Source organism: Macrobrachium rosenbergii, chromosome 53 (assembly GCF_040412425.1).
Source record: "Macrobrachium rosenbergii isolate ZJJX-2024 chromosome 53, ASM4041242v1, whole genome shotgun sequence".
Classification (NCBI taxonomy): domain Eukaryota; kingdom Metazoa; phylum Arthropoda; class Malacostraca; order Decapoda; family Palaemonidae; genus Macrobrachium; species Macrobrachium rosenbergii.
The window spans coordinates 51,270,585-51,278,623 of NC_089793.1; positions in this window are offsets into that span (position 1 = coordinate 51,270,585).

Genomic DNA, 8,039 nt, shown 5'->3' on the forward strand with positions numbered 1-8,039 from the left:
ACCTTTTCAGTAGTCATTTGGATGAAATACCTTCTGACCTTCAGGAATTGCAATATATCCATTGTGGTAGCTTCCATTATCTCGACCTTTTCAGTAGTCATTTGGAAGAAATACCTTCTGACCTTCAGGAATTGCAATATATCCATTGTGGTAGCTTTCATTATCTCGACCTTTTCAGTAGTCATTTTGGATGAAATACCTTCTGACCTTCAGGAATTGCAATATATCCATTGTGGTAGCTTCCATTATCTCGACCTTTTCAGTAGTCATTTGGATGAAATACCTTCTGACCTTCAGGAATTGCAATATATCCATTGTGGTAGCTTCCATTATCTCGACCTTTTCAGTAGTCATTTGGAAGAAATACCTTCTGACCTTCAGGAATTGCAATATATCCATTTGTAGCTTTCATTATCTCGACCTTTTCAGTAGTCATTTGGAAGAAATACCTTCTGACCTTCAGGAATTGCAATATATCCATTGTGGTAGCTTCCATTATCTCAACCTTTTCAGTAGTCATTTGGATGAAATACCTTCTGACCTTCAGGAATTGCAATATATCCATTGTGGTAGCTTTCATTATCTCGACCTTTTTAGTCATTTGGTAGTCATTTGGAATTGAAATCCATTGTGGTAGCTTTCATTTCTGACCTTTTCAGTAGTCAGAAGAATTGACCTTCAGGAATTGCAATATATCCATTGTGGTAGCTTCCATTATCACGACCTTTTCAGTAGTCATTTGGAAGAAATACCTTCTGACCTTCAGGAATTGCAATATATCCATTGTGGTAGCTTCCATTATCTCGACCTTTTCAGTAGTCATTTGGATGAAATACCTTCTGACCTTCAGGAATTGCAATATATCCATTGTGGTAGCTTCCATTATCTCGACCTTTTCAGTAGTCATTTGGATGAAATACCTTCTGACCTTCAGGAATTGCAATATATCCATTGTGGTAGCTTCCATTATCTCGACCTTTTCAGTAGTCATTTGGATGAAATACCTTCTGACCTTCAGGAATTGCAATATATCCATATCCATTGTCAGTAGTCATTTGGAAGCTTCTGACCTTCCATTCCATCTTCCATTATCTCGACCTTTTCAGTAGTCATTTGGATGAAATACCTTCTGACCTTCAGGAATTGCAATATATCCATTGTGGTAGCTTTCATTATTATCAGTAGTCATTTGGAAGAAATACCTTCTGACCTTCAGGAATTTTATCCAGTAGCTTTCATTATTCAGTAGTCATTTGAAGAAATACCTTCTGACCTTCAGGAATTGCAATATATCCATTTATCATTATCTCGACCTTTTCAGTAGTCATTTGGAAGAAATACCTTCTGACCTTCAGGAATTGCAATATATCCATTGTGGTAGCTTCCATTATCTCGACCTTTTCAGTAGTCATTTGGATGAAATACCTTCTGACCTTCAGGAATTGCAATATATCCATTGTGGTAGCTTTCATTATCTCGACCTTTTCAGTAGTCATTTGGAAGAAATACCTTCTGACCTTCAGGAATTGCAATATATCCATTGTGGTAGCTTCCATTATCTCGACCTTTTCAGTAGTCATTTGGATGAAATACCTTCTGACCTTTCAGGAATTGCAATATATCCATTGTGGTAGCTTTCATTATCTCGACCTTTTCAGTAGTCATTTGGAAGAAATACCTTCTGACCTTCAGGAATTGCAATATATCCATTGTGGTAGCTTTTCATTATCTCAACCTTTTCAGTAGTCATTTGGAAGAAATACCTTCTGACCTTCAGGAATTGCAATATATCCATTGTGGTAGCTTTCATTATCTCGACCTTTTCAGTAGTCATTTGGAAGAAATACCTTCTGACCTTCAGGAATTGCAATATATCCATTGTGGTAGCTTTCATTATCTCGACCTTTTCAGTAGTCATTTGGAAGAAATACCTTCTGACCTTCAGGAATTGCAATATATCCATTTGTAGCTTTCATTATCTCAACCTTTTTCAGTAGTCATTTGGAAGAAATACCTTCTGACCTTGAATTGAAATATCCATTGTGGTAGCTTTCATTATCTGACCTTTTCCTGACCTTCAGGAATTGCAATATATCCATTGTGGTAGCTTTCATTATCTCAACCTTTTCAGTAGTCATTTGGATGAAATACCTTCTGACCTTCAGGAATTGCAATATATCCATTGTGGTAGCTTCCATTATCTCGACCTTTTCAGTAGTCATTTGGAAGAAATACCTTCTGACCTTCAGGAATTGCAATATATCCATTGTGGTAGCTTTCATTATCTCGACCTTTTCAGTAGTCATTTGGAAGAAATACCTTCTGACCTTCAGGAATTGCAATATATCCATTGTGTAGCTTCCATTATCTCGACCTTTTCAGTAGTCATTTGGAAGAAATACCTTCTGACCTTCAGGAATTGCAATATATCCATTGTGGTAGCTTTCATTATCTCGACCTTTTCAGTAGTCATTTGGATGAAATACCTTATGACCTTCAGGAATTGCAATATATCCATTGTGGTAGCTTTCATTATCTCGACCTTTTCAGTAGTCATTTGGAAGAAATACCTTCTGACCTTCAGGAATTGCAATATATCCATTTGTAGCTTTCATTATCACGACCTTTTCAGTAGTCATTTGGAAGAAATACCTTCTGACCTTCAGGAATTGCAATATATCCATTGTGGTAGCTTTCATTATCTCGACCTTTTCAGTAGTCATTTGGAAGAAATACCTTCTGACCTTCAGGAATTGCAATATATCCATTGTGGTAGCTTTCATTATCTCGACCTTTTCAGTAGTCATTTGGAAGAAATACCTTCTGACCTTCAGGAATTGCAATATATCCATTGTGGTAGCTTTCATTATCTCGACCTTTTCAGTAGTCATTTGAAGAAATGAAATACCTTCTGACCTTCAGGAATTGCAATATATCCATTGTGGTAGCTTTCATTATCTCGACCTTTTCAGTAGTCATTTGAAAGAAATACCTTCTGACCTTCAGGAATTGCAATATATCCATTGTGGTAGCTTTCATTATCTCGACCTTTTCAGTAGTCATTTGGATGAAATACCTTCTGACCTTCAGGAATTGCAATATATCCATTGTGGTAGCTTTCATTATCTCGACCTTTTCAGTAGTCATTTGGAAGAAATACCTTCTGACCTTCAGAATTGCAATATATCCATTGTGGTAGCTTCCATTATCTCGACCTTTTCAGTAGTCATTTGGAAGAAATACCTTCTGACCTTCAGGAATTGCAATATATCCATTGTGGTAGCTTCCATTATCTCGACCTTTTCAGTAGTCATTTGGAAGAAATACCTTCTGACCTTCAGGAATTGCAATATATCCAAATTAGCTTTATTATCTCGACCTTTTCAGTAGTCATTTTACCTTCTGACCTTCAGGAATTGCAATCCAGTGCTTTCATTATCTCGACCTTTTCAGTAGTCATTTGAAGAAAACCTTCTGATGAACAATATATCCATTGTGGTAGCTTTCATTATCTCGACCTTTTCAGTAGTCATTTGAAGAAATACCTTCTGACCTTCAGGAATTGCAATATATCCATTTGGTAGCTTTCATTATCTCGACCTTTTCAGTAGTCATTTGGAAGAAAACCTTCTGACCTTCAGGAATACAATATATAACTATCCATTATCTAGACCCTCAGAAATACCTTCTGACCTTCAGGAACAATATATCCATTGTGTTATCCATTTTATTATCACTTCGATTTTTCAGTAGTCATTTGGAAGAAAAACCTTTGCAATATATAGCTTTCAATCTCGACCTTTTCAGTAGTCATTTGGAAGAAATACCTTCTGACCTTCAGGAATGCAATGTAAATTGTTCCATATCTCAACCTTTTCAGTAGTCATTTGGATGAAATACCTTCTGACCTTCAGGAATTGCAATATATCCATTGTGGTAGCTTTATTATCTCGACCTTTTCAGTAGTCATTTGGATGAAATACCTTCTGACCTTCACGAATTCCAAACCAAATTAGATTTATTTAAACTCCGCAATATTTTGCCCCTCCAAGCAGTGATGGAACTTAGAGCTGAGAAGATGAACTATGCGCATTTCGAAATGTGATGTGAAATATTCGAGATAGGTTTTGGATATTCTTTGTACGAAAATGGGAATACTCATAACTATGCCTAGACCAAAAAATATATAAAATGGTATATCTGAAAATGTTATATATAAAAAAAAACCAGTTTATATATAAAAATGGTTCCTTATTAATCGTGGCCATTTGTTAAGTTAAGAATATTTTAGTTTACCCAGACTACTGAGCTGATTAACAGCTCTCCTAGGGCTGGCCCGAAGGATTAGATTTATTTTACGTGGCTAAGAACCAGTCGGTTACCTAGCAGCGGGGCTGGGCTCACAGACCCATTAACAAAACTTAGGATTTCTAGGCAATACGAACCACCTTCTTCCTGCAGAATGCGTGCTAATGAAGAGTACCAAAAGTAAGTTTTAAACCTCAAAAGTCCTTGGTAACGATTTTTGTCGAATACTTGACAAAAATCGTTGTAGTTTCTCAGGATCCTGAATATACTTGCTTATTATCATTCCCTGGGATTTTTTTTTCACTAACTGATGTCATGACAAGAACGCACGCAACATTAGAACAATGTTTTCTCGCTGACAGACCTTGAAATAAATGATTTTTTTTAATAGGGAGCAATTTAATACCCCGGTTATGTTTAATTTTATAAGACATGAATTTTTATGTTACTAAGAAGCTACGACAGAAAACTGAGCCACTGACTCGTTGTGTAATGGACAGATAAAAACTAATTATTTTGGAATAATAATAATAATAATAATAATAATAATAATAATAATAATAATAATAATATTAATAATTATTATTATTATTATTATTATTATTATTATTATTATTATTATTATTATTATTATTATATTTAATTCTGCCATCACTAAGCCTCAGTTTACTGCTTTCGTCCACATTATTATTATTATATAATAATAATTCGTTAATCATTTTTATCAGATTTTCATGAAATATGAGGAAAAGAATTTCTATGGTAATCTGATTATTTGTTCATTAATGATCATGAAAGAGGTCGACTCTTAAGGTCAAAAGGTCAAAAAAAAAAAAAAAAAAAAAACGGATAATGATATCTCACTAAATATAATTTCATTTGCCCATCAAATCCCAGTCACATGTCACCTCAAAGACTTTGGTACCTCCTCCTAAGGGGTGGATTATGAAACAAGTGTTGCATAAAATAGGTTATGACTCCGTTACCTTAATTCATTGATTTCCAACCCCACACTGAAATGCTGAAACGGTTACTAATACTATTCTCCTTACATTTCAATACATTTTTATCTATTTGTTGATTTATTCATTTTTTTTTCCTTTTTTAATAAGTGAGTGGGATCTCCTCTTTCTGTATTCCTCTTTATCTCCTCTTACTTCTTCCTAATGAACACCTTAATATTCTTTGGAAGCTTGAATTTCAAGTCAGTGGCCCCTTTGGTGGCCTTGTTCCATATGAATAGGTTTCATCTTCTGAATAATAATAATAATCATAATAATAATAATAATAATAATACAACTACCTAGAGGACAAAAATACCATCCCCCACCAGCAGAAAGGCAGCAGAAGGATGTGTTGGGGCACAAAAGACCAGCTCCTAGTAGACGAAATGGTAATGAAGAATAGTAAGAGAAGGAGAACCAACCTAAGCATGGCATGGATTGACCACAAGAAAGCCATCGACATGATACCGCACACGTGACTAATAGAATGCCTGAAAATATAAGAGGCAGAGGAAAACACCATCAGCTTCCTTAGAAATACAATGCGCAACTGGAATACAGTACTTACAAGCTCTGGGATAAGACTAGCAGAGGTTAACATCAGGAGAGGGATCCTTCAAGGCGACTCATTGTCCCCACCACTCTTTGTAGTAGCCATGATTCCCACGACTAAAGTACTGCAGAAGATGGATTATGGATACCAACTCAAGAAAGGAGGCAACAGAATAATTCATGGACGGCATCAAGCTGTCTGGTAAGAGCATCAAGGAAATAGATACCCTAATGCAGACTGTAAGGATTGTATCTGGGGACATCAGGATGGAGTTTGGAATAGAAAAATGCGCCTTGGTCAACATACAAAAAGGCAGAGTAACAAGGACTGAAGGGATAAAGCTGCCAGATGAGAATAGCGTCAAACACATAGATGAGACAGGATACAAATACCTGGGAATAACAGAAGGAGAGGATATAAATCACCAAGAGATGAAGGACACGATCAGGAGAGAATATATGCAGAGACTTAAGGCGATACTCAACTCAAAACTCAACGCCGGAAACATGACGAAAGCCATAAACACATGGGCAGTACCAGTAATCAGATACAGCGCAGGAGTAGTGGAGTGAACGAAGGCTGAACTCCGCAGAATAGACCAGAAAACTAGAGAACACATGACAGTACACAAAACACTACACCCAAGAGCAAATACAGACAAACTATACATAACGCGAAAGGAAGGGGGGAGAGGGCTAGTAAGCATAGAGGACTACGTCAACATCGAGAGCAGAGCACTGGGGCAATATCTGAAAACCGGTGAAGACGAGTGGCTAAGGAGTGCATGGGAAGAAGGACTGATAAAAGTAGACAAAGACCCAGAAATATACGGAACAGAGGAATGGCACAACAAACCAATGCACAGACAGTACATGAGACAGACAAAAGAACTGGCCAGTGACGAAACATGGCAATGGCTACAGAGGGAAGAACTCAAGAAGGAAACAGAAGGAATACTAACAGCGACGCAAGATCAGGCCCTAAGAACCAGACATATCCAAAGAACAATAGATGGAAATAACATCTGACCCATATGCAGGAAGTGCAATATGAAAGACGAGACCATAAGCCACATAGCAAGTGAATGTCCGGCGCTTGCACAGAACCAGTACAAAAAGAGGCATGATTCACTAGCAAAAGCCCTCCACTGGAACCTGTGCAAGAAACACCAGCTAGCTTGCAGTAATAAGTGGTACGAACACCAACCTGAGGGAGTGATAAAAAATGATCAGGCAAAGATCCTCTGGGACTTTGGCATCAGAACAGATAGGGTGATACGTGCCAATAGACCAGACGTGACATTGATTGACAAAATCAAAAAGAAAGTATCACTCATTGATGTGGCAATACCATGGGACACCAGAGTAGATAAGAAAGAAAGAGAGAAAATTGATAAATATCAGGACCTGAAAATCATAGGAACACTAGGCACGATCCCAAGATCCCTGAAAAGGATTCTGGAAAAACTAGATGCCGAATTAACTCCAGGACTCATGCAGAAAAGTGTGCTACTAGAAACACCGCACATAGTGAGAAAAGTGATGGACTCCTAAGGAGGCAGGATGCAACTCGGAACCCCACACTATAAAAACCACCCAATCGAATAAGATGGCTGTGATAGACAAAAAAAAATTAATGATAATAATATGCAGAAAACAATGTGTTAGTTAGTCAGTCTTAAACTCGACCACTGCATAAATTGGGCAGAATCTAAAGTAATTTTTAGAAGTAAAGATGTTGGCATAAGAAGACTAGTGGAGGGTGTGATAGATAGTGATTTATCTATGGAAGGCAATAAATCTTTGACACAGGAAGATAAATTCACCAACAACCTTATTTCCAGGAAGTATATTAAAGGTTTTAAGAATAAAGACCATTATGATAGTGTTGTCTCGTTAGCCAAATCTGATGCTGCGGTTGCCTCTCTTTCTCCCGTTCAGGTAACTCGGTTACTTCCAGTAACCGATGTTGCAGGCGCCTATGCAGCTGATGACCAGCAAAACGACCACATCGGGCAAGGACCAATTAGACGTTCCAGATGACTGGAAAACGACGGCATTGCCTGATCTTTGTTTGACGACTGGTTCCATAGTTTATAAACAACTTTGCTTGTTTTGAGTCCCTTTGTGTTTACTTGCTTGGAGTGCTACATCAACACGTCAGATTGAAAAGGG